This window comes from Meriones unguiculatus, chromosome 4 (assembly GCF_030254825.1).
Source record: "Meriones unguiculatus strain TT.TT164.6M chromosome 4, Bangor_MerUng_6.1, whole genome shotgun sequence".
NCBI lineage: Eukaryota > Metazoa > Chordata > Mammalia > Rodentia > Muridae > Meriones > Meriones unguiculatus.
Window position 1 is genome coordinate 93481274 of NC_083352.1, and position 27039 is coordinate 93508312.

General features: G+C 50.4%; 1 protein-coding gene across 2 annotated transcripts in view; it reads right to left on the bottom strand.

The window, feature by feature from the left end:
* The window catches only part of Nos1 (nitric oxide synthase 1), a 174168-nt gene extending 147342 nt beyond the window's left edge, over positions 1–26826 (bottom strand). Inside the window, exons 1-2 of one of the 2 annotated variants that reach the window (XM_060382531.1) lie at positions 26698–26826; positions 26369–26604 (exon numbers count right to left, since the gene is read on the bottom strand). The gene's annotated coding sequence lies outside the window, so the exon portion shown is untranslated. Of the gene's footprint in view, positions 1–26356; positions 26605–26697 lie in introns of both variants that reach the window. The other variant, XM_060382530.1, reaches the window with a different exon arrangement.
* Positions 26827–27039: the final 213 nt, after the last annotated feature.

Here is a 27039-nt window from a genome sequence, read left to right on the forward strand (position 1 = left end):
GAGGCTTTGGCCATGCCAGGTTGTCAGCTATTTGTTTATGGACCTGCTATGTTCTGAGGGGCTGTGTTGTATCCAACTCCACCCGGAACAGTGGGCCCCAAGGATATTGCCAAATTCTCACTCCTGCAGTCAGTGTCTGACCTAGACTGTAGTCAACCTGAAAGCTGACCATGGGAACATGAATGATGCCATATGAGGCTAGATGTGCTGGTCACCTGACCAGTGCAAATGGCCAATCTGAAAAATGGCAAATTTCAACCGCCTAAAGAGAACAAACATTTGCATTTGAGTGCAGCTTTGTTACGCAGTGCAAGCTGACTGATACACAGTGAGAACACATTTTCCTCGGACTGTCAACAATTTGACATTGGAAGGCTTGCAGCATTCCCACTGATGGAGCCTTCCTCCCTTGGGAAGCCAGAGCTTTCCTGCATGCTGTGTCCCAGCTGGTCATCTTGGGGACCCACTCAATCTTTGGTACCATCCACACCTTTCATACCATGACAAGATGCTAGGCAACATGCTGGGCTTCTAAAGAAATTAAAAAAAAAATTATCCAGACCTTGCCAAAAGTCCCTGAGGGGACCAAAATTGCCTCTGGTTGTAAAACCACTGACATAACACTGGGAGGCTGAAGAGAATTGCTGAGGATAGCAGGCAGCAGGGAGAGGCAGCTAAAAATAACAGGGCTCAATCAGGGACCACAAATCACTAGGCCTGAGGGCGCCATCTGCTTTCATGGTGTAGGTGGGGAGGGAAGCAGGGAGGGAGGAGGGCTGGAGGTGAGGAGAAGCAGAGCCAGGGTGAGGAGGTGAGAGGGTAGTGGCTGGGAGGCTGAGGTGGAAAGAGATACTGTGAGGTTGGTCCCCTAGGAGAGGACTCCTATGCCTTTCACTTCTTGGGAAAGGCCTGGAGAAAGCATGGAGGAGAGTGGGAGGCACAGGCCCTTGGAGGGGAAGAGGAACAACCGGGAGAGCCTATCACTCTGTCTCTAGTTGTGCTCCCTGCCCTAGCAGTGGTCCACACCAACCTTAGGGAACACATAGGGGCTTCAGGTAATCTGACCTTATTTGTAAAAAGCTGGTAATCTGGGCTCCTTTACTAAAATATGAAATCTGGAGCTGGGAAGATGGTTTAGTGCCTGCTATATTAAAGGTGAGGACCTGAATTTAATTCCTAGGACCCATGAGAAAAAGCCAGGAATGGTAGTGCACACTTGTAATCCTGGCACTGGAGAGGCAGAGGCAGGAGGATCCCTGGGGCTCCAGACAGCCTAGCTCAAACCAGCTCCAGGACAGCAAGAGATTCTGTCCTAAAAGATAAGGTAGTGGCCTATGTGGAATAATAGATGAGGCTGACCTCTGGCCTCTAAGCTCACGTGTACACACATGCATGTCCGTTTCCCCAGGCATGCACTGGCAAATATGTGAAATGAACCCCACATACTCCCACAGAAGGAGATTATCTAAATTACAAACCTCGATACCTCAGTCCAGAAAGCAAGCCTAAGACAGAACGCTGGCAGTGACATGGAAAAGCCACACAGAAGCCTGGGAAAGCTGGCTTAACAGGGAGAAGGGATGAGGCAAGAGATGGCTGTGGAAGTGCCCAGGTCACCATGCTTAGCTTTGCTGTACAGGACCTGGGCTTCTAAAGATTCTGTGCGGCCAGTCGTGGTGATGCATGCCTGCAATCCCATACTGGGGATGCTGAGGCAGGAGGATCATGAGTTCAGAGCCAGCCTGAGCTGCATCATGATCTTGTCAGAAAAACAAACAAAAAACAAACAAACAAAACCAAAGTAAACAACTAAAAAAAAAAAGCAGTGTCTCCCTCCTCCTGACTCCTGTGGCTCTCACCTCTCATCATTCTCTCCCTTCCTTTGGTGGTGACTTTGTCCTCAATACACTATTGCTGTTCATGCCTCAGAGCCTTTGCACATGCTGTTCCCACTACTGGGGTGCCTTTCCCCCAGACTTTCCCCCTCAGACTTTCCTCAGACTTTCCCCCTCTCACTTAGCTCCTGTCCATCCTTATGCCAACCCAAGCCAAGCCCAGAGTACCTATCCCCTCTGATCTAGAACACAGCTGCCACTGCCCAGTGTGTGGTTTGCTTAACATCCCTGCTTCACTAGACTTAGTGCAGGAGGGTAGGAGTCACACAGTGCCTGACACAGGCATTGAGTGAGTAGACAGTCTGGATGGCTGATAATGAACGAAGGGATAAATGAATCAAAGGTGCCTCCATGATGGCCAGTGTGGACCTGTGGCTGGTTGTCCTAGCCCTCTGCCAACAAGGTCAGAGTGAGGACCACACAACTCCATCACACAGCTGGGGCCTCACCTGGGGATGACAGCTAAGCCTTCATCAAGTGAGTCTAGGGCTGGGGATGGAGGCTAATGTTGAAAAATGAAGCTGACAAATTGAGAACCGAAGCCCTGCTAGGTGTGGTGACACACGGAGATCCCATTGCCCAAGAGGCTGAGAGGCAGGAGGACGGTGAGTTTTAGGCTAGCCTGGGCTGCACAGCAAAGCAAGGACCCATCTCAAAACAAATGCTGATATCTACCTCCTTGCTTAGAATGACCCAGCCTCAGGTCAAAGTCGAAGAGGCTGGTGGTGGGATGTCACTATATCCCCACGTACCCTCCAACACAGCTGTGAGGACAATCCATTGCTAAAGTCACCCGTGGCTTCTGCCCCAGAGGGCACGAACTGCAGAGCACTGTTGTTGGAGGTTGAAACGGCATCTACCCTGTCCCCATCCTCATCTCACACTGTGGCTGCCAGTGCGATGCCCTCTGAGCTCAGAGGCAAGGGTTTCAACCCTTTGGGAGACCCCTCCTTTCTTCATATGTTAGGAGCTTTGAGAGATGAAGGCTAGGATTTCTCAAAAAAAAAAAAAACAAAATGCTACGCTGTCCTGCCCAATTGTTTTCAAGTCAGGGTCTCTTTATGCAGCCCAGGCTGGCCTCAGTCTCTCAAACCTGTACCAGACATCCCAGCGCTGGGAACACAAGCATGTGCCACCACGCCCAGTTCTAAGGTACCCAGGCTCTTGGCAGCTGCTGGCAGCACCCAAGGCCTTCCATTCTTCTGTGCCCATCCAAAGCTGGTAGCCAGGCCTCCCTGAGAGCCGTTCCCTCCTCTGCATTGCCCGCAGATGGGCATTTTCTTCAACCCAAATGTAGACCTTTTCCCAATCACCAGGGTATAAGCAGTCTTTCTAGGACCCCAGTGAGTCTCACCACGGACCAAGTTGGGCAGCTGTGAAGGGTGGGTTCAGCCTGTCAGGCTGACATCACACAAATTCAAGTAGAGGGTGGGTGAGGGAAGGGGGCAGGTCTAGAGGATGGACAGCCAGAGAGAGGATGGAAAAAGGTAGCCGGCTTCTGCTGATCTTTTAGTCATGTTCCCAGTGTCTTCTTCTGTTCACATTGCTGTTACTTGGTGAATGGAAGCCAGGGAGGAGGCGTGGATGGACAGAAGGCAGGCAGATGAAAAGATAGAAAATGGACAGACAGAAGGTTGAGAAGTGTGTGGGGAGGCAGAGAGTGGCCCGTCAGGCAAGGTCCTGCCCAGATGCCTGTTCAATCTCTCCATCCCTAGACTCCACCCTAATTACTGCAGGCTCCCAGCCCTGCCCCCAGCCTGCTGCTCCCCTCCTCCACTCCCAGGCAAAATTTATTCAAAGAAAACACAGATGTCTCTTGGGTCATGTTGGAGACTTCCGGAAGCCAGGAAACAGCTGTCTTAGGGGCCTCAAACCTGAAGAAAGGGGCGATGCTGGAGCCCAAGGAGACCGGCCACTTTGCTCCTGGCCTCAGGAGAGAAGGGTTAGACTTTAACAAGAGTGACCAATCCCGTATTCTCTCCTTCACTTGGGTTAACAGCTGGCCTCAGTGGCTTTTGGCCTTTCCCCTCTGGATGCACGCTGTTTAAAATTACATCGCGTGTGCGTACTTGTGTGCACTGCCCACTGAAAACATGGCTAGCCTTTATTGAGCACCTACAGCCTGCCGGGAGGTGCTTCCGTGTATTTGATATAAAATATCTCCTGTCATCTGCACAACTGCATAATGATATTACAGAGGGGGGAACTGCGGCTGAAGGAAGTACAGGTCAGGATTAGATCTTAGGCTAGCCGTCCAACACATTTTTAACTCCTAGGCTGGAAAAATCAGCCTAGGAAGATAAAGCTGAGATCCCCTTTAATCAGCCTGGTCTCTGGCAGCCTCCCTATGCTAGAACCTTGGTGGCCAAGCTGAGGCCCCTCTCTTCACACTAACAGGTAATAAGCAGTCTAGCTGCCTGCCAGAAGCTTCCAACAGCTAAGAGGCCTGTGTGTTTTCGCTCATCACCATGCACCGGCAAGTTAAAGGATCGCAGGATTCTGAAATCCCCTCCCTGCCGCACTAAATATTTCATCTGTCCAGATCTGAAACTTGTGTTGCCTTGCTGCTCTGTTTCTACCAGGAGATTCAAATGGACACCTTTCTATCAGGCACTTTCCAGCAGTCTCCCGTCCCCAACACACCTGCCCAAGCTAAAGCAGGACTCTATCGCAGGCTTGCAAGCTGCAGGCAGGTAAGATGGGTTAGCAAGTGGAGGCGCTTGCTGCCAAACCTGATGACCTGAGTTTAATTCCTGAGGTCTACATCGCAGAAGAGAACGGATTATTCCAAGTTTCCTCTGATCTCTCATTCTCTCTCCCTCCCTCTCACAGAGAGACTTACAGACAGACAGACAGACAAAGAGAGACACAGCTACACACACAGAGAGACATGCACACAGATTCGTACACTCACAATAAATAAATGTAATAACAAAAGTTTGCAAGTTAATAACAGTTTGGAATTGTTCAAAGTTAATGAAACCTCAGCCAAAGGCTTCAGTCTTTGCAATAATGTACTTTCTATGTTTACACAGAAGATTCTAGACAAATAGTGATTTGAGACATGAAGCCAGCTACAGTTATTTCTGTCATTCCGCACTAGTTGAAAATTTGTGTTTAAAATTTAAGAGTAGGTATGAGTCATGAGCTACATTTTTTTCTTTGTTTCTGTGTTAAAGAGCAATCTCTGGTTGATATCTGCTCTGTTTTCTGGGTTTGAGTATATCTTTAACATTGAAATTTATTCTTCCTAAATGAATGGTTTAAAACCAAAAAAACAGTGAAAATAATACTTATTATAATATGATTACTGAAAATAATTTTGTCATATAGAAGAGAGGATTGTTGAAAAAAAAATCTTCTCCAGGTGTCAAATACACGCCCACATGGCTGCTCCCTGGAGGAGGTAAACTGACATTACCAGCCTCCCACGGACCATCTTCCACCTTTGCTCTCCACAGACAGGCTCTGCCATGTGTCAATAAAATGCACAAAGCATTATTTTGCTCTTGGGTAAACGTGCATGTGTGTTTGAGCATTATTGGCACTCATTATCAAACTCCCTTTGCACTCATGAAGTGTGTCTGATATTTGTGCAAATGCCCCTTCTTCGATGGCCGTGTGTCTGTGGCGGCAACTAGATCTCTTGGTTATTACTTTAAATCTTTCTGAAGATTTTCCCACAGGAGCTCTGTATTCCAATCATTTCCACACTTCCTGTTCCCCTGGTGTCTCCCCATTCTGCCTCAAAGTCATGACTTGTGTGTGTGGTGTGGGCACGCATGTGCGAGTGCATTGCCGTTAGTTCTGTTGGTATGTACATGTGTTTAGGGCTGACCACTGGGACTAGATGACCTATGAGGGGCCTGTCCCCAGAGGAAACAGGTTGCCCCTCTCTTGGTGGCCACTGATTGCTTGTAGCTCGTGTTAGCTCCACCCTGGATGGGCACCTTTTCTGCCTCTGGGTTTCACTACATAAAGTACACTCTCTGGGCGGAGCACAGAAAGTTCAGAGGCAGTGAGCACAGGCCGTGCTTTGAAAGGTGCCGTCAGCCCGGAGCACGTACCAGCCTATGGCTTCAGACAGTCCGGAGCTATTTTCACCCTGCCCTTTCTCAGGATGGCCCAGGTCCAGCTCAGGTTCCTTCTGTATGAATCTCGTGACTCTCGTGGCTGTCACAGCCCCTTCCCTGCACCACTTGCCTTGTGACCTGGGCTATTTAGGTGACTGTGCCCTGTCCCAGTGCACACAATCACACACCCTGACCCTTCCAAGGCTGGGAGAGATTTCCAGGCCTGATCATGTTACTCTGCCCTATGTCCAGGCTGGCAGCTGGGGCTGGGGATCCCGGTGGGGGCTGTTCTCACCACCTGTCCCATCCACAGAATTTGCTCTTCCCTAGGACATCCAGAGGCTCCTGTCCAGGCATGATCACTTCTTCTACTCCCTTGTGCATAATACCTCCCTCAGCTAGTCTGGGATGTTGCCAAGCGTGGAGACAACATCTTGTCCCTGGGTCCCCAATGCTTGGCATGAAGGAGATGCTGGAGGGAGAATGGGACTTGGTGTGACCCCTCTGCCCGCATTTCCCCCAAGTGTTGCTTTATCAGATATGAGCAGACCCTTCCGAGAAACAGCTGAAAGGAAGAAGAATCCATTCAGCTCAAGGTCAGTACGCTCAGCTCCTGGCTGATGGACCCGCGCACTTAGGCAGAACATCATTTTGAGGGAAAAGATTCTTCACAACATGGCAGATAGCGAAAAGGGGTGGAGGCAGGGAGGGAGGGAGACCTGCTCATTACCCCCAAGGTTCTGCCCCCAGTGAGCCACTTCCTCCTGTTAGCTCCTCCTCCCCTTAAAGCCACAGAACCTTGCAGACATCATCACCGGCTAGAGAGTAAGCTTCCAATACGCCAGTCTTAGATGTGGGGACAGTTTATATTTAAACCGCGACTCATTAAATCATTGTGGTCTTACGAGTAGATGTCCTCGGAACTGTGACATCAGTAATGATGTAGGTAACAGGCCTTATTTTAAAGAGGGTGAAATTAATTCATGCTTTTGCCCAACAAGCCCTTGCATGTTCTGGATTCGTGATGGGCAGTGTCTAACCCCCTCCCTCCACCCCCCCACCACCCCGTGCTCTCTCCAACAGGAGGTCAGGTCCAAGTTGAGAAGTGAAACCAGCACCATTTTTAACCCCAATTCCTTAGCCCCCATTCAAAGGCTTTATCTCACCACCCTTTCCTGCCAGGAAATGACTCCGTGGATGCCTCTGACCTGTCATGCCTGCTGTCTCATTCCCATCCAGTTCCCCACATGGTCGTCCTGAAGTATAAGCCTCAGGAGAGTTGCTCTACCCCTCTCTCCAATCCAACCTACGAGCGGGCCGAGAGGTGGCTTCTCGACCTTCCGAAGGAATCCAAATTTATTACACTTTGAATGTGAACTTCCGGCCCCTAGACATGTGAGGAGGGCCGCTCTTGAATGAACCTGTGGAGGAGTGTTTTGGCAGCTGCCATTGCATGGATGTACAAAGTCCCCCCCAAACCAGTGTGTTAAAGGCCTGGTCCCTGGGGATGCTGTATTGGGAGCAGAGCCTTTCAGATAGGGTCTTGGGGGAATGACCTTTGGGTCATTGGAACCAAATGAGATTGACTGTGGCCCCTCCTTGCTCTCTTTGGATAATGGCTGTTTGACAAGCAGTTTGTACACAATACGCCCTTGCCTTGATGTGACATCACATCTTGGAACCAAAGTAATGGGTCAGTCGACCATGGACCCTCCCAAACCTGTGCCCAATTAAACCTTTCCTCCTCCTAAGTTAATTGTCTCACATCTTTTGTCACAGTGACATGAAGCTGACTGGCACAGCTGACCCAGGAAATGAACTCACTTCTTTAAAATCGATGGTACCACACGTTCCGACTACCCCCACCCCCATTTTAGAAGGGGAAGGATGCCCAGAGATGCCAGTCATGTACTAGGTGACCCCTGATCCTCTTGAACTTAAGAAGAGGTTGGCTAAGAATATATCCAGGCATGAACAGCCTAATGACAGTGAGGTCCACCTCCTCTTTCTCTTCATGCCTGATGGATCCCTATGTCCCTGCCAGTGGGGAGGACAATGGTGACAGTGTTCCTTTAGCAAACACTCTGACTGACAGGGCTGATTGTTCAGGAAAACAACCCTGAGGGTACAGGGCTGAACCCCACTCCCTCTTCATGGCGTTGGTGGCTTTATGCAGAGGACAACATTGCCATTGGACTGTCATCGGGGTCCATTGCTCTCCAGCCATCAAAGTCATGGCAGCAAGAACCCACTATTTGCACCCCTCCTTCCAGAGGACAAAAACATCAAGTGACAAGTTACAGAGGAATGCACCGCCCACTGGTCCCTCCTGCCAGCAGACAGTCTCTGACTTCCTGGACACAACCAACCATCCATGTGCTGTTGCTCTGTATCTCCCTGCCCCGTGAATAAAACTGCTTGCGAACTACCAACTGAGAAGTTCTGCCCAGGAAACCCTGGAGGACCTCGGGGCTGTGGATTCCAGGATGAAGACGTTTAGCTCTTAGTTCTTAGGGTGGTCCCAATTGTTCCACCCCACTTCTGATCTAAGCCTGGGAGCTCTGCTCCAAGAAAGATAACATTTTATGACACTGTTCCTGGGGTATGCGTGACAACTGGCCCTGAGGACTGAGTGGACCTGCCTTCAAATCCCAACTGCATCCCTTTGTAAAGGATTATAAACGAGTGACCTCACCTAACAGCATTAGTTATCTTCATCTGTAAGTTGGAGAGTCAGGGTTCATGACCTCATTTGCTTAAAAAAAATGCTTACGAGCAAAAAGGAACAGAGAGGACTTTGTGCTAAGCAGGGAAAATCTAGATACAGAAAAGACAGATGAAGCTAGTCTAGGTGTGTGGCACAGGAACAGAGTGTGTGGAAGGGTCTGGTGCTAGCCACAGTTTCCGGGGGGGGGGGTTGGTGTGGACACCCTCAGAGAAAGTAGGACCGTGGATACAGAGGTCCCGGGTCACTGGAGGGGCTGAGGGTGCAGGGGGTGCCCCACAGCAGCAGAGCAGGAGGCAGCAGGCAAGGTTCTCACACACACGAGGGGTGGCACATGCCTGTGTGGTTCTCGCTCAGAGGTTCAAGGGGATCCTGACACCCACATACAGATCACTGCGTGAGATGGTCGAGACTGGAGACCCGGCCCTCACTTGCTCAGCTGTTCTAACTGGTTCACAGTGTGTACCAAGACGCTGTTACATAAATGGCAAAGGTACAGAACAGAGCCTTTAAAATTAAAAAGGAAGATACGTATGCACCCAGAGGCCAAAGCCTGCTGGGAGGAACATGGCGGGGGGGGGGCTCTTGTCACTGGAGGAAGTGGTAACTTCACTCAATCCACACACAGACCTAGAGCATTTTCTCACTTGGCTTCAAATATGGTTGTTCACGCACATTGGGTCTCCCAAATCCCAGGTCAAGACAATGCTATGACAACCTGCTGGACTTGAACCCTAGCTCTCAGCCCCAGAGGTATGAGCTGGGCACAGGCACTCTGGTCTTCAAATGCCCTGATACGGCACACATGGTTCAGGGTATATGTGCATTTTTTTCCTGTTATTGTTAGGTTCCCAGAGGGTTCAGCTCTATACAAAGGGATCATCTGAGAGTGATCTATATGGTCTGCTTAGACCCAGGGCCTAGAAGAAGGGATCTTCCCCTGAAGGAGCCCTTTCCTGCATCAGGCTGACCATCTCTACGCTGTTCCAGCAACAATCTGGCAAGGTAGATATCTCAGTTTCTGGAAGCCAACGAGGTCCAGTTGGAAGACAGATGCTGAGCTTACCTGCCCCATGCCCATCCCAGGGCCATGAATCTAACTCAGGATGACTAATTCCCAAGCTGGGCTCCAGCCTTGCTGTCTCACAGCTGAGGATGGAGCAAGGTGACCTAGCTAGTGAATGCCCACCCTGCCCCTGGTCAGAGTCTTCAGCAAGCCAGGCATAGAGACATCAGAGACCAGAGGACAATTTCTCTCTAAATCTGCGAGCATTTGTCCCCAGATCCGGAAGTCGCCTCCTGGGTGGAATGTCCCCACCTTCTCCGGGATGAGTGGCTCCCACCTTCTTCCCTTGCTTGGGTGCTCTTGGTCCCACTGTGTGAGCGGCCTCACACTGCTCCAGAGGCTGTGGGGTGGCTGACAGTCTGGCTCTCAGAGGTAGGTAGAAATCAGGCTATGCCGGCTCCTCCAAGAATCCCTTTCCTCAGCTATGAAGGGAAGTCAGCTGTAGCTAAAGCTCATCATGGCTCGATTCTCATTCCTTCTCCCCATGGGGTCACCTTTCTTTCTCCAGCTTAGCCAGTAAATGGCAGCAATGGCTGTGACTGTTATCATTGTCACAGTGTCACTGATGCGCACACACTTGCATCCAGTACTTGCCCCAGACTCAAAGCCCCTGGGAGCTAGTGAGTTCCCATTCCCCCATCCTGGGCCCCGACCACAGATGGTGAAGCAGGAAGAGCTCTGGGATACTGTTGCTCAATCAGAAATTCAAAGAAAGTGAAGGGAACAATCTCGATCATAAGCAGGCCTTCAACACCAAGACCCCAAACTACAAACTCCACAAATGTTCTAGGAAAATGGCCTTCCCCCTCTCCTCTTTCTCCCATTCCTTCTCTTTCTGCTCCTCTTTCTCCCCCTCCTTTTCTTCATTCTGTGGTGTCACTTAAACTCAGAACCTCACTAGGCAACTATACTCTATCGCTGAACTGTAGCTCATCCCCAGGAGCATTCTTTTTTTAATATATATATATATATATAACGATTTGTTTATTTTGTATCCCAGCTGTAGCCCCCTCCCTCCTTCCCTCTTCTCCTTCTATACCCTTTCCCCAGTCCACTGATAGGGAAGGTCCTCCCCCCCTTCTATCTGACCCTAGCCTATAAGGTCTCATCAGGACTGTTTGCATTGTCTTCCTCTGTGGCCTGGTAAGGCTGCCAACCCCCCTCAGGAGGAGGTGATCAAAGAGCCAGCCATTGAGTTCATGTCAGAGAGAGCCCCTGTTACCCTTACTAGGGAGTTCACTTGGAGACTGAGCTGCCATGGTCTACATCTGTGTAGGGGGTTCTAGGTTATCTCCATGCATAGTCCTTGGTTGGAGTATCAGTCTCAGGAAAGTCCTCTGGGCCCAGATTTTTTTGTTCTGTTGCTCTCCTTGTGGAGCTCCTGTTCCCTCCAGGTCTTTTTATCTTCCCCTTCTTTCATAAGATTCCCTGCACTCTGCCCAAAGTTTGGCTGTGAGTCTGAGCCTCTGCTTTGATACCCTGGTGGGTAGAGTCTTTCAGAGGCCCTCTGTGGTAGGCTCCTGATGACAGAACCTCCCTCGGTTACTGGGACTAGAGCAAGGACCTTAGGGATGTACATAACGGGGCCAGTCAAGGGTTTTGATTGCACATGCCCATTCTTCCAACCAGGAAACTTTGCAGTTATCTCTGGAACCATCTCATATGTTTATCCATGCATCCATCCATCCACTCACATACCTACTCTGCCATTCATCCATATATATATACATATATATATATCTCCAATCTACCACATTTCTATTTTCATCCACATATCTATCCTACCATCCATTCATCTACCCACCCATGCAACCAACCCTTTCTCCCTCCTTATACCCACCCATCCACACACCCATCTAACCCTCTCTCCCTCCCTTTCCTTCTACTATTTTTCCACCTACCCATCTACCCATTCACCCACCCAATCTATATGTATGTGTGTGATTATCTCCTCCCACCCACCTACTATGCACCCACAATGAATATTTTTGGTTGAATCCTTTTTAGCTTCCAGGCACTTTGTGAGGAACTGCTAGGACCTACTGCTGAATAGCGTGTGAATCGCGTCTTAAAGAAGCTTACATTGTAGAGGGGGAGACAAGACCGTAAATATTCCCAATCCAGTATGCTACAGGCCACCAAAGGGATGAGTACAAGAAACTATGGGATATAGCCCTGGAGGGCCAGGGAAGGTTTGGTGGGAGGAGCGGTGTCTAAGTCAGACAGGAGGGAGACCAGCTTCCACAGGAGCAGTGTTGGGATTTTGGAACTAAACCTGCTCCTGGGTTGCCTAGCAACTTATGTCATCATGTCAACTGGCCAGGTGGCCACACATGGAAGGCGTGGTTACCTTCCCCCTTAAAGGGACCAGCTGGCCATGCGGTCCCTTTCTTGGTCTCTCTTGCCCTCTTGCTCCCCTTTCTTACTCTCTCCTCTCTTGCTTCCCTTCTCTTGGCTTCTCTTGGCCCTCTCCTCTTTCTCTGTCAGGGTGCCCCTCTCTCTTTCTCCCCATCATGTCTTGTTCTCCCTTCTCTCCTTCTCTCTACCTCCATCTGATAACCCTCTTTCATATATAATCTGTTGTAATTGTCATATGATTAATTTGTCCCCATCAAGCAGGTTGGGCAAAGTGAGGGGAAGAGAAAACATGCTGAGCTAGGGATTGAAATGCTGATGGGTTTGTCCTGCCGATCACTGGAGCAAAACTGAAAGAAGGGACTCAGCCAGGGCCAAGGGTGTGCTCACCAAGGACTTTGGGCCTAAGTGGCATTTGACTTTGCCACCAAGGCTCTGAGCCTTTAACATATTAAAGAGTCTAGATGAGAAAAACCAGGGGTCTTTGGAGCTGCCACGATGACTCAGTGGGTAAAGACTCTTGTTACCAAGGCTGACAATGACCTGCGTTCAATGCCTGGAATCTCTGACCTGGAGTCTGGTGCTGAAGTCCAGCTCCAGCAGGGTTCCAGGTCCCAAAGAGGAGGTTTGGATCCGTGAGGGAATCTGAGGGTGAATCAGGATACCTGAGGGTTTACTGGGGGGGGGGAAGGACTCACCTTTTATACTCTCTCTTTACAAAGTAGCTTAATCACAGGCAATGCTGCAAGCAGGCTTACTCATTTCAAGAGTGGTATGGTCTTCTCACAGATTGTTTTTAACCTATTTTAGCCCTGTTTCTCAGCATCCAGAATGAAAGAGGTAATCAACTTTATTACAGTCTTTTCTTTTGAAGCAAAAGCAGTAAGTTCAGCAAGCATCTAAGAGCCTATTGTTCTAACCCCATCAGGTGCCTTTACACTTGCTCCGGCATGCCCGCACCCTTTGTGGTTAGCGTTTGTTGTCAGGAGGTGCCAGATATTGAGTCCTGACAAACAAACCTGTAAGAGCAATTTTCATTCCTCCAGGGGCAGCCTTTGTTCCGTGTAGCATGACAAGCATTGAGCTGTTTCCTCACTGCATTCCTTGGTGCCTTAGTCCTACAACGTGGGTCTATCCTCCTCAGACACTCCCCAAAGGGAAGGTCCTGATAGCTTCCTTTTTCCATTATGCCCTATCATCCTAACTCTTTCAACGTATGCTCCTGGATATGGCAGAGGGAGATGGAGCCAGTCTAACTTACCAGAATCTACTCCTCCTGGGGCATACCAGATTTTGCCATTCATCCTGTAAGTCATGTGCCCAGGGAATAAACATGGGCACTGTTCTACACTGAATCTGAACCCCAACTTCCAAGGCCTTAGACTCTGTCTGGGTCTGGATGCATTGTTTCTCTAGATTGTGTCCTTTCATCCTTGGGACCAGGTGTAAGTGCCTAAGAGTTTCTGGAACTATCTTTCAGTTTATAACTCTTTAACTTTTCTCTATTTTTGGTGCAAACAGATGCACAAAGGGGATTCTTGTGTTGGAGTAGGCAGAGTTATCATGCTATAAGTTTCCACGGTGGCAGAGATTTTTTTTTCCAAAGAATTACTTCTTAGAGAGACTGCCATTGTATACATTATATACATCCTCTACTATAGCCCACAGAAAACTTCCCAAAGGAAAAGGCACGAGGCTCCCATAACACACAGGGCAAATCATTAAAGATGAAAGTGAAAGGATGCTGGGGAACTGACTCATGTGGTCAATATGTTGGACTTTGTAAAGCAGCAGTGGCTACCATGTGATGCTTGTCAGTCCAGTCTTCTGCCCCTTTCCAGAACCATTTTATGTCTGATTGAAAACCTAGTGATGCTGGCAGGAGGCGAGTTAATGATCCCAACAGCCATTAACATCCCTGAAGATGCTTCCATAAAGTCTTCATGGTAAACCCAGGCCCCGACCCCAGGAGACAATCACTGAAGCACATAATTATGGACGATAGTAACCTTTCCAGTGTTCCTGGACCAATGCACTCAGTCATCTATCCATAATTCATCTACCCAACTATCCATCAACACATCTATCCATCCACATATCCATCTGTCCATCCATCCATCCATCCATCCATCCATCCATCCATCCATATAGTCACATATCCACCTATCTATCTACTTCTCCATCCATCCATACACTATCCACCCATCTATGCATTTGGCCACAGATATATGCATCCAAACATCATCCATTCATCCATCCATATATACATGCATTGATGTATATATTCAGATATATATTCATATATATATATACAACCATCCATCCATCCATCCACACAACTATCCATCCATATAACCATACAACCATCCATATAACCATACAACTGTCCATCCATATAACCATACAACCATCCATATAACCATACAACTGTCCATCCATCTAATCTTATTCATGCATCTACCTACACATTTATTTATCCATACATCGCAACTCACAAATCTTTCTGTCCATTTATCTACCATTTGTCTATCATCCTTCTAGACCACCACCTACATGGATCAAGCTTTTATTGCATCCTCCTACTTGTTCTCCAGGCCATGTTCTATATTCATGGAGCAAAGCACCTAGTCGCAATAACCTACAAGCCGGGCACTTTACTTTGTGATATAAAAGAAACATAACCAAGTCTATACTTTCTAGGAGCATGTAATTCTCTCAGGAACATGGGACCTATGCTAGATCATTTTACATCAACTTGATGTAAGCTGAAGTCATCTGACAGGACGGAACCTCAAATAAATGCCTTGGTAAGATAGGATTGTAGGTAAGCATGTAAGGTGTTTTCTTAAATGACTGATGGGAAAGGGTGCAGATATTGTGGGCGGGGCCATCCCTGGGCTGGTGGTCCTGGGTTCTGTAAGAAAAGCAGGCTGAGCAAGCCATGAGGAGCAAGCCAGTAAGCAGCACCCCTCCATGGCCTCTGCATGAGCTCCTGTCTCCAGGTTCCTATCCTGCTCGAGTTCCTGTCCTGCCTTCTCTCAGTGATGAACAGTAATATGGAAGTGCAAGCCAAATAAACCCTTTCCTCTCCAAGTTGCTTTGGTCGTGGTGTTTCATTACAGCAAGAGTAACCCTAAGACAGGAACTAGACATCAAAAGTTCCAGGCTGGTATGATCTGGTAAGACACTTGCCGTCAGGTCTAATGATATGAGTTTCATCCCCAGGATCCACATGGAGATCAAAGGAGAGATCTGACTTTTGTACATTGTCCTCTGACCTCTGCATATGTGGTGCAGTACCTGTGCGGTTCTGAGTACACATATACACACTCACACAGGGAGAGAGGGAAGAAGGAAGGGAAGAAGAGAAGGAACGGTAGAGCGAGGCATACAAATAAATAATAAATAAATGTAATGAAATAAACAAGTTCCGGATACTGGTATTGGAAGTGCAGGGAAAAGAGATGAGCAGAGAAGTGGAGTTTCTGCATCACCTCTGAAATGGTGAGGAGCCAAAATACATCTCCGGTTGTGACACAGAGTAAGGAATAAGAGTGTAAAAGCATTTCTCAAAGTTGCCACGGTAACCAGTGTGGAACTAAAAATAGTGACAGACCTAGATTGGGTGGATGGAGCAATGAATGTCAAGAGATGCAGTCTTGGGCCGGTGACTTGATAGACATCAAGTGTCAGCATGGTGTGGAGACAGAGGGAACAGCTAGAAATGAAGAGCTGGGGCTGGGGGCAGGGTGAACACTTTCCGTTTCCAGGTGTGGGTGGCACATGTGTGTGCAGAGGACAGAACGTGATGCTTTTAAACATCCTTGATGGCTCTTCATCCTTTGAGGCAGGGTCTCCTAATTAAACCCGAGGGCTGGGTCCCTCTCACCATGTCCACTCAATGTTTACAGTGGGCTCTAGGGATTTGAACTCTGGACCGCACACTTGCATGGGAGGTGCTGTAACCACGGAGCCATCCTCCCTCCTCTAAGATTTCCATCTTAACGAATCACTCCCACCTGTGTGCCTGTTCCCAGAGGAAAACCTCTGGGTGTTCAAGTAGAGATAAACGTAGTGAGCTGCTGGCTCTCATCATCCAACAGGGATGATGGACTCTTGGGACATAATTCAGAGGGACCGTGAACATGGACAGGAAGAATTGTGCCTTTATTTCACAGTAGCCTCTTCCTGAAAACTAGCATTTGCCGTCCTTAAAGAGACAAAGCCACAGGACTATTTTCAGTACCTGTGTCTTTGTCTCCCGAAGAACTAAGACTTTGGAGGCATTTCCCCATCTTTTTAGTTACAGTAAATACCTTGAGATATTGATATGCTTCCCTACTTCAAGATTACATGGCTTGCTATTTGTTAGTGTCTAATCTTGAGACGGGGGTGGATATCGCTCTGTAGCCCAGGCTGGTCTCAAATTTGTAACCCACCTCAGCCTCCTCAGTATGGAGATTATAGGCATACACCCACAGCAGTGACACAAAATGACAGTGTTAGACTCGAAGCTAGCTCCTGTTACTCAATGTGCTAACACACTAACACAAACACAAGCTACCGCACTGTGTCTGCATATTTGAGGAATGTGGTTAGCTGTGGATCACACTGTTTTAAAACAGCTCATGTGCAGTCCTGAGCATTGCACTCCGGTGCATCGAGAGCATGGCTCTGAGAACCAAGGCTTGGATCTTCAGCATCCATGTAAAAGCGGGGTGTGGGGGTGCACCTCTGCAAACCTAGGGTTGGGGGTGGGCAGACATAGGTGGATTTAGGTCCGGCTCTAGGCTCCATGAGAGACCCTGTCACACACACACAAAAAATAAAGTGGGGAGCCATTGAAGAAGACACTGACAATTTGCCTCTGGCCTCTGTGTGTATGTATACACACACGCACGCACGCACGCACGCACGCACGCACGCACATGCTCGTGCCCCACAACACCACTGCTCTGAGGGGTTTATGCCACAGATTAAGATGAGAAAGTGTGTTAGAAAAGAGCGGTGAGGTCATGGCATCTGTGAGTTTTCCCAGGACCTGCCATCTGCAGCGCCTAGGGCCCGGGTGGGTGGTAGGAGGGCAGTACAGACTGAGGAGGGAATTTCAGTGACTCCACAGTACAGGAGGGGCTGTGCTGACAGTTTTCCTGCAAGCCCACAGCTTCCAGGCACAGCTGATATCCTGCAGATATCACCTGTGAAACACTGGCAACAGGCGAAGGAAGGAATGGCTCTTGGCTCCCATTTACCACCCAGGAAACACACTTCTCATTGCGTGTAGGGATGAAGCCCAGACCACACAGCCAGTAAGGTATACAGCTAGGGTTGAGGCTGTGGGCCTCCTGATCACTCCGCATGTGTCTGCCTGACTCGCTCGACTCTGCTGCCAATCGTGTTCTCATTCTCATCTAGCCCATGTAGCAACCAAGGATCAGACAAGTGGGGTGGAGCCAAGCCCAGATCCCTGCAGGCCTAGGGAAGCTGTGCAGGTTTCCCTTTGTTTAGTTGTCTGTTGGTTCTTCCAATACTCAAGCCCATTCTTTGGGTGTCATCATCAAGGCTCATAGCCTGCTTATTCTTTCCTTCCTTGCTTCCTTCCTTGCTTCCTTCCTTTTCTCTTCCTTCCTTCCCTCTCTCCTTCCCTCCTGGATCTCACTCTATAGCCCAGGCTGGTCTTGAACTCATGACCTTCTTGGCTCTGCCTCTCCAATGCTGAGATGACCAGTGTGCACCACCCTGCTCAGTCCATTTCCTTCCACATCCTTTGCTCTTTTCTTTCTGATTTAGCCTCAAGAGTCCTCCTGACATCACGCTGAGTGTCCCCAAACCTCTTAATTGGAGTCTGTATATCGTTTCATGCTCTCCATTATTGTAGGATGCACCTGAACTTGATTTCTTGGGACCCCTGGGGCATAAATAACAGCTGGCCACACTTGGGGAGTTTATAGTCCACAGGCAGAGGCAGCCACTGTTCTTGAACTGACTGATGAGGATCTTGTTTCTGAACTCTGGAAAGGATTCTGCATCGTGCCTGTGACGGCCGCTGTACCAAGCCATCCCACTATAATTAACACACCAGGACAAGAGGACAGAATAGATGCTGTGTGGAAATGCTCCTGCTGGTGCCCAGTGAAGCCCGAGAATGGGACATCAGCTACACCTTAATGAGGAGGACTCACATCCTACTGAGAAGAATGAGGCAGAAAATCAAGTCACCGAAGCAGAGGTGGGTATAACGGTGATTGAAAGAACCTCTGGAAGGAAACACAACAAAAAGCATCAAAAACCCACACCGTTCCCCCCAACACCTCCCCCAATTGATAATTAAGCTTTCAAAAGTTAAAAAAAAGAAAAAGCAGCATGTCCCATATTTCCAGCGTGAGCCATGGTTTTGTCGCAGCGGTACGACACGCTGCCCATCACACATGCATTTCGAGGGCAAGTTTTATTGGCTGCGTAATTGCAATCGTGTTTACCGTGTCTATCTGCCTTTGCTGTAGAACAGTGCGGGAGACGGGAGGGCTGGGAACTCACTGAGCGTGTCTGCCGACACCCATTTAAACAGTGTAATGAGGACATTTCACGGTGACACTGAGGGGGAGAAGGGGAACACGTCTGTCAGGATCTGAGCCCTTCAGAGGCACATCTTGTCCAAAGACACTATAGCAGGCACCAACTAAAGGCTCAAAACCTGCAGACAGGTGAACCCACCTCTCTGACCCTCTGGCCATGATATGTTAAAAAAGTGAAGGGCAATTCTAGGCCCTGTTCACTTTGTGGGCAAATGAGAGGATTGGTGCTGGGTGTGCAAAGTGGAAGGGAAACAGTCTGCTGGTGACATTGAAGGGGGAACTGAAAAGAGAGTCCCCTTCTGTCCCCTCTGCAGAGAGATCTCAGGCCCATTCCCAAGTGACGTGTCCCCTACCTTTATCACATCATCTCTAGGGGCCATCTTGGTGTTTCCCCATGAACTACACCTGTGTTTTTATTTTGCTTTTTTTTTTTCTCTCTCTACTAAAGCCATTAGACCTGGGCTAGCCTTGGAGACCCCACTCGCAGACAGGTAGCTGAATGGATGCGCAGATTCACACGTGGATCGGATGGATACATGAACGTACGGGTGAGTGATCAGTAAAGCAGGAATGGATGCACGAGCCGTGAATGGGCAAAAGAATAGGTTCACAGATGGCTAGGGAGATGGCAGAAGAGTGGTCAAAGATCTTTCCTGTTCTCTCAACAACTAATTTCAATGGCATCTGGAGTTCCTCAGAGTTTGCATAGCAGCCTCCTCCAGGCTGGGGATGTGCTTCTCCACCCACTCCCTGGGGCCATGCAGAGGACTGTGGACAGCCACTGGGCACCCATGGTACAGGGTAAGGTCAGCAGGGGCAGGAGTCCAGTGGGCAGCAGACCCACTGGTCAGCACCACAAGGTTTCAGACCTTGAGTTTCTTTTTCTCTACTCACAGGTTTGCCGTACTGAACACATGTGCTTGTTTGTTCGTTTGTTTCATATTTTTATCTGTAAGCACCAAATATCCCTTTGCAGTTTATTATTCTGGAAACAGGTTAACATTAAAAAAAAAAAAGCTGTTCTTTTTTTTTCATCCTGTGTTCTGTAATTAAACCGAGTCACAAAAGGAGAGGGTGAAAAAGGAGGAGGAAAAGGATGAGGAGGGGGAGCGGGAGCAGCAAGAGCAGGAGGAGGAGGAGCAGGAGAAGCAGCAGGAGCAGGAGAAGCAGCAGGAGCAGGAGCAGGAGCAGGAGCAGCAGCAGCAGCAGCAGCAGCAGCAGCAGCAGCAGTAGCAGCAGCAGCAGCAGCAGGAAACTGAAATTGTTGAAGTAGCTGTTGCTCTAGCCTCATCTATTCCCAGTGGGCGGGAATGAAAACCAAGACAAATGGGATCAAAAAACAGCACAGTGAACTGACAGAATCCAGAAGAGAAAGGGAACAGTCCAGAACCACGTGGGCTTGCAGCAGACACCTCCCCCCACACGGAAACACTCCGGGAAACAGGGCAGCTCCAGCGGTCAGAGCTGCAGTCTTGCCACACTCACGCTGTGACTCAGAGGCCGCCACTGCCCAGCTCTCCGCCTGTGGGCCTCAGTTTCCATGCCTGTTAGTGAGAGGAAGCCATCTTCCCTGGCTTCTGGGAGGGTCCTAGGAGTAAATAACCAGGGGGAAACTACAAACTTCAGGGTGCTGTGCACATGGGAGATGGGTCATTTTTTTTAGGCACCAACTGGATTGCTGGGTAGGATGAAATAGACGGGATTTGAGGGTTTTTCTTTTTGGAGTCCAAGAATCCAAAGTTGGGTGAAAAATCCATTGACACAGAGATGGCTCCAGATAAAGACGTCCGCACAGGCTTGTGAGCACCAGGAAATACCCCACACAGCACTTGACACAGGTTCCACCCACAGGCTCACGTAGACGCCCTCCCACTTCTGTAAACCAAGCATGAAACACCTGAGTCCTGGGCCTTGTATAGTAGGACACTTACATCTCAGCTTTGGGGGCAAAAAGGTTGTGAGCTTGAGGCCAGCCTGGGCTATGTAGCAAGGCTCCATCTTCATGTAAAGGAGCGAACGAGCAATTAAATTAATGGATACACGCCACCTCCCACGGGCACACCAGCACACACCCTCACCCATGCTGTCTCACTGTCTCACCACACACAGTCCTGCGTGTATATAAACAAATCCACACACACACACACACACACACACACACACGCAAAGCCCTTTCTCACACACCATCACCCATGCTTTCTTACAGTCCCATCTCACACATGCTCCTACATGTATGTACACAAATCCTCACACCCCTTCCCATACATTCACGCACACAGAGAAGCTCTCTCACACCTCCCTCCCGTGTGTGCCTTCCAGCTTTCTGACATTCTCGTGTGCTTACACACGTGTTTATCTTCCCCACGCTTTCATACTCGCTTCAGGTTCTTTTATTCATGCACAGACACCTTTGTAACCCTGTCACACACCTTCACATTCATCTCACACAGCTGTACCTCACGCAGAGACATGTACTCACACACATGTACTCACACACATGTACTCACTCATGCGTTCTCTCATACCCATCATCACACACCTCTTCAGAAGCATCTCTCACAGATACATTTACACACACACCTCTCTCTCACACACACCTCTCTCTCACACACACTGTCAATTACCTCTTTCTCTCCCATGTACACACCTCCACACACACACAATTCTCTATACTTTCCTCCCCACAATCTCACACCTTGTCCCCGGCCCCCTACACATCCTTGCACACCCCGTGCCCTTGCAATTACATACATGTCATCCCGAGGGTTCTGCCCTTTTCCAGCTGATTCTGGAAGGTCAAGTATCCACTCTGCTTATGTCCCCGCTGCACCCCTGTCCTCATCACCCTGACCCTCTGCTCTCCAACCTTGACCATATCCTCTTTCTTCCCCTGTCCTTGGCGTCCCGAAACCCCACCTGTGCACACCGGGAATCCTTGCTCATTACTCATGTATGCCCTCGGGGTCCAGTGTATGACGGGCGCTGAGGGACCGTGTGTGGAAGGGATGGATGACTGACAGGCGAGAGTCGGCCAACGTGGGCTTCTAGCCAGTGCTCCAGGCCGGCATGACGTGTGAAGAGGGGGCAGGGCTAGAGCAGTTCCAGGTTTTTGCCTCCCCAGCTCTCAGCTGAAAACGAGCCCCTCCCGAGCCAGCCCCACCATGTACATTCTGTGTTGCTTATTTTGGGGTTGGCTGTCACAAGCCAGAGTCATCTGGGAACAGGGAGCCCCAATTAATAAAATGCCTTCACCAGACTGGACCATCATCAAGACTGTAGGGTGGGACATTTTATTTTTTCCTTAGATTCATTTTTTCTATGCGTATGAGTGTTTTGTCTGTGTTTTATGTATGTGCACCATGTGCATGTGTGGTGCCTGCACAGGCCAGAAGAGGGCATCGGAGCCCCCAGAACTGGAGTGACAGATGGTCATGAGCCACCATGTGGGTGCTGGGAACTGAACTCAGGTCCTCTGCCTGAGCAACAAGTGCTCTTAACCACTGAAGCATCTTTCTAGTCTCCACATCATCATCATCATCATCATCATCATCATCATCATCATCATCACATTTCATATAGCCCTGACTGGCCTGGAAATTTCTCATTTAGACCAAGCCACCTCTGAGGTTCTAGGGATCCACCTGTCTCTATACCCAAGTGCTAGGAGTAAAGGCATGAACCACCACACCTGGCCTATATCTTCTTGATTAATGATTGGGTCCTGGGCTGCAAAGCAAGCAGGCTGAGCAAGCCGTGGAAAGCTAACCAATGAGCAGCATTCCTCTGGGGTCTCTGCTTCAGTTCCTGCCTCTAGGTTCCTGTCTTGGCTTCATGTGATGATGGACTGTAAGCCGAAAGCCAAATATATGTTCACTAAGCTGCTTTTGGTCAGTGTTTATCACGGCCACAGAAAGTGAACTAAGTCATACTGTCTCTTCACATCCTCCTGAGACACAAAGCCCTAATGCACTTTGTGTCCAGGCCAGAGAAGACCCCAGTTATCCCACACCAAGTGGCTACTGTGGCTGGACCTGTCTCAGTGTTCTCACACTGTCCTTTGCATCTTCCAGACACTGGACCACAAATTGCACCCACCACGCCATGAGACATGACATGACACCCACACTCCACAGCCAGGGAGTCACAGGCCCTGAGAAGCAAGGGGCTGGCTCAATAGCGATGGCCCACAAAGTGAGGGTGCTGGCATTTGAACTCAGGCCCCAAACTCTTCCTTGCTCATCCCCCTGACTTCCCTTGCTGAGTCTGGTGTACCCGTTGGCTTTCCTTTACTTCTCCATCGGAACAGCGAGCCCCACGGGGTCCCCTCATCTAACTACCACTTTCACTTCCGTCTATAAACTACCCAGGGTGGTGGGCGATGTGTGTGTGCACACAGGTGGCCTTCGGTGGCAGCTGTGCCCCAGCCTCTGTGTCTTTTGAAATGAATGAGGCTGGCTTACCAGGGAAAGTGACATTCCCCTCTGCCCGTGTCCCCTCACAGCTGGGGACATCTTGAGCCAGTGTCTAACTGACCTAGTGCTGAGCCTACCTGTCTGGACCTCTGGGTGGCATGATGCTGAAATGTAGCTCATTTCCCAGAGCCCCTTGGGCCAGGTTGAGGTTGTCCCAGCCTTGCAAAGTATCCTGTGTCATCTGTTCTGGCAGCCCTCGTCCACAGTTCAGACCCTGGGCAATCCCTTTCCTGCTTCAGTGTTGGCTGAGACGGGCTGGGCCCACCTGCCTACATAGCATCATGACCCCATGGAGAAGGTTCGATCAGTTCCCGACCACTACCTCAAGCCACGTTACACGTGGTACCCCGTCTGTGACAAAGGGAGCAGCTGGGTTGTGTTCTGACCTCTACTTGGCATGTGGCCCAGATCACAGAACCCAGCAGGAGTTCAACAGCTGTTTGCTGAGGGACTACAGGAACAAATGTCTGAGGGCATGTCTGTCTCCCCTGTGTCTGCCTTTCTCAGGTACTGTAAGGGTCTCCTCCAACTTCAAGGTCACTGCTGTCACCATCTGCCATGTCTTCCTGGCTGGGTTGGCACTTGTCAGCTGCCTGGCTACCACAGGGGGTTTATCAGGAGACCTCAAGACCCTTTAAAGGCAAGAAGTCAAATGGGGACTAAGAGGACAAGGCCGTCCTCCACCTCTCAGGCTTTATCTAGAACATTCGACCTTTTGACGAAGAATTTCCCCAGAATTCTGTTCGGGCAAAAGTTTTCCATGTCTGCCTGCAATGTATGAAAAGCTTTTTGTTGTTTTCCGCAGGCCCCACCCACTCCCTCACTGCTGCCCACACCCTCCATTACTAGCTCCATACAAGCAAGTGTTCCTATACCAGGCCTGGCTGAGCCAGCCTGTAATCCTGCATAGAGAAGGTGGAAGCAGCAGGCCCTGTCTCAGAAAACCACCTTGACCGTGCCCCAGTGGACACCCCACACACCCACAAGTACACAGGCAGCACTGCTGGAGACTGGAACTCAGTAAGAGGCTGGCTCTGGAGTTTCCAGGTGTGGTCCCTGGATCACTAGACAGCAGGTGGGAAAGGATTGAGGGAGCTGTTGGGGGGAGGGGGACCCAAGCGGTGTGTCATTTCATGTGCTTCCCGAGGTGGTGTCTGGCTTGTGGGAAACACCAAATGCACCTTCTCTTTCCTGAGTGACCTGAGTTAGTGCCTCAGGCAGGCTTAGGCAGTAACCGTGAAACAGTCACCTTCCCTTGGAAAACCTCAGTGAAGCCAAGGGTGCGTGTGAACTTTGTCCTAGGGGTGGATATTTTCAAAATGCTAAGGGGTCTGTTATGGTCCGTTGTGAACTGAATGCTGGGCTCTGCCGAGAGCCACTGGTTCCCAGTGGACCCTGGGAACATTCAAGGGGACCCCAAGAAGGGACTTCAACCTGCCTCTGCTGCTACTGCACCTGCCATCTCCCAGACCAGACATGGGGGAGTCTCCAGTGCAGATGCTTTCGTGTCTGCACCAAGCATCCTGCTGTCTGCAGCAGTGATCACAGAATTTGGCTCATAGTAGATGCTCAATGAACAAGTGCATGGTGGGCTTTAGGAATGAAAGCCTCTGAGGCAGAGGATTTAACTGGGAAAGCTACCTAGTAATTTGGTCCTGGGAGCAAATGCTTCTCAGGAAAGCTTTTGTGACCTAAGTTCTTGATCCATTACTGTATTCCTGTGTCAGGCCAAGTCATCATTGGGAGGAGGCTGGGGAAGACTTTTATGGGGGAAATGAACTAGGATCAGTATTTCCCAGAAAGCAATGGGGCTTCTCCGTGACTAGACCTCACCTCCCCCTTGCCTCAGGCTCACAGACGAGGTTCCAGGGGCTCGGTCCTCAAGTCCAGCCATCAGCTGGATAGGAGCCTGGAAGGGAGAGCCAACTGAGTCCCCAGTACGAACGCATGGGGGCAGGGGACAGCTACTGGCCAGTGCACTCATAGGGTGCTGAACCCCCACAGGACTCGCTTGCCCAACAGAAGGGCAGCACCAGCAAGAGCAGCCTTCAGAAACTTGGCACCACAGCCAAGAGGCCCATATCCACGTGGCGCAGCCGGCAAGCGCAACCCGAAAGTCACAGGGTCACGTGGTCACAGAAAGACACTTTGCAGTGCTCACTGGTCACTGACCCATCAGAGCCACTCTCTAGAGAGACTCCAAGATGCGCGAGACAGATACTCTATAGCAATACACACCGAGGGCCACATACCCCAAGGTCAGTGGCACACGAGGAAAGTTTTGCTGCACGAATAGAGAAACGGAAAGCAAGGGACAAGCTTTGTGGTTCCACCGTGTAGACAGCTGCCTTTTCGTTCCTAGGTCTTACCCAGGTGCCCTCCAACTTCAGAACCACCAGTCACTAGGGCTGGGTAGTGCCACCACAAAAACCTTTCCATGGCTACAGAAACGTCTCCCAGCCAGGAGCCGAGGGTCCATAGGCGAGGCCCAAACATGAGCAGCCTCACATCCTACCGGACTTGGTAGCGTCCTCCCTCCATCCAGGGTTTGTCCCGTAAGCAGGCACCTGCCCCAAACGCTGTCCCTCCTGGGGATCAACTTCCCACAAGGAGCTAGGAAGCAGTACAGACCCTGCCAAGCTGAACCGCTGGCCCTGGAGGCAGGTGCAAGGCCAGGACCGGGCTCGGTCCTCTGTGCCCCGGGACACATGGCATCCGGAGCCGTGGCCTCCCCCTCCTCCCTCTCCTCCCCAGTAGCTTTGGTGCAGCCACCTTCCCCTGTAGGGCCACCCACAGCATGGGCCCTGGGGCCAGCAGGTTGTAGGAACCCAGCCTTGAATGCCCACCCAAGCTGGCGCCGAGATAGTCTTCCCTGTGGCGTGTCCAAGAGAGAGTCAGGGACTCCTGCAAATAGCCTCCCTCCTAGCCAGGCCCTTAGTCCACCCTTCATGCCTCCTTCAGACGCAGTGTGGGGGTGTCCTCTGTGACTGCGTGACTCGAGGAAGGACACTGGATGGCATATGGTCCCCTGGGGTCTCCTTGAGGTGAGGCCGATGAGAAGAGCGCCCAAGGTGCTGGGAGGTCTGGAAAGGTCTCCGGAGAGCAAACTGGTGGAAGAGCCCCCTCCCCGATACCCAGTGCCCACACGCACGAACGCACGCAGCTTCCTTCCCACGCAGGGGACAGAGCCCCCACCTGCTTACTCACGGGCTCCTGCGAGGCCTCCCCCTGGCATGGTGGTGTTGCCCCTCAGTCTGTGCTCCCCATCTGGAGAGGCTGCAGCTCTAATCAGCGGCCCTGCGTGGTGCGGCCGAGCGACTCAGGGCCTTAATTGACACCAGGTGGCCCCTCCCCAGGGGCAGGCTGGGAGGCGGCTCAGCCCGGGGGCCCAGAGACCAAGCCCTGGACCGGGTGCACCCGGGCTCAGCGTGCTCAGGCTTCCCCTGGAAAGCGGAAAGGAGAGAGGTGAGGGTGGCTAGCCAGCCCCCGGGCAGCCCTCCCTCCATCGCGCCAGCCCCGCTTCCCTAGACTCTGACCTTTCTTTCATTCCAGAGGCTGTGGTGGTTGTGGCAGCTTCTGCCAGGGACGGAGGTGGCTCAGGTTTCCCCCAGCCGGCTGGGATGGCCTGGAGTCAGGATTGCAGCCATGTGTCTTCTGTGTCTAGGCTGTGCCTGCTGGATCCAAATCGGGCATGTCACAGTGGCGCCCAGGAATCCTGGGAGTTTTAAATGAGCATTTATTATGTGCCAGGACGGGCACCTGTGCTGCCCCAAACAAACCTCTCAAGCTCCACAAGGTGGCTACTCAGTCACTACTTCCTGAGCACCCGAGGCTCAGAGAAACGAAGACTCTTCTTCAGGGTCCCACAGGAGGAGAGC